Below are 638 nucleotides of genomic sequence, written 5' to 3' on the forward strand. Positions count from 1 at the left end.
GGGGGTTCTAAGTAGTTTTACAAGGGTTCTGAGAGGTTCTAATAAGGTTCTAAAACTAGGCAAAAGGATGAAGACACCCTTTCAAATGCTACATGGTTTCTGAGGGGTTCTTAAGCGGTACTCGAAGCTTCTAAAGGATTCATCTCGGGTTCTAGGTGGTTCATTAATCCTCTCCAGTGTTCAGCGTGGTTTCACATCTCTACAAAGGGGTTCAGGAAGCCTTCTCCAGGGTTGCAGAGGTTCTTCAGAGGTTCATGAGTCTTCAGCAGTGTCAGACGGGCTCTGAACATTTCTGAAACAATGCGAGGGGGTTCACGAATCATACTACGGTGGATTTTTTTAAGTCATGATAAGAGGTTGAACACATCTACGTCACAAGGCATCTAGATCCATACAAGGAGTTCAGAAGGATTCTTCATTGCTCACAGGGGTTCCAAGACGATTCTACAGCCATCGACAGGTTTGAAAAGGTTTCTCATTTCAAAAGGACTCCACAGTCGTACAAGGGCCTTCTCGTGTTACAGGTAACATTCTCCAAAAGTAAAATAGGCGTCAAGAGGCTTTCTCGACTGTTAAAGGGGTTGTAAACTCAATAGATAGGTTCCTCTCGTCAAAAGGGTTCACGTACGCTCAAAAGC

This window comes from Panulirus ornatus, chromosome 38, assembly GCF_036320965.1.
Source record: "Panulirus ornatus isolate Po-2019 chromosome 38, ASM3632096v1, whole genome shotgun sequence".
NCBI classification, from domain to species: Eukaryota; Metazoa; Arthropoda; class Malacostraca; order Decapoda; family Palinuridae; genus Panulirus; species Panulirus ornatus.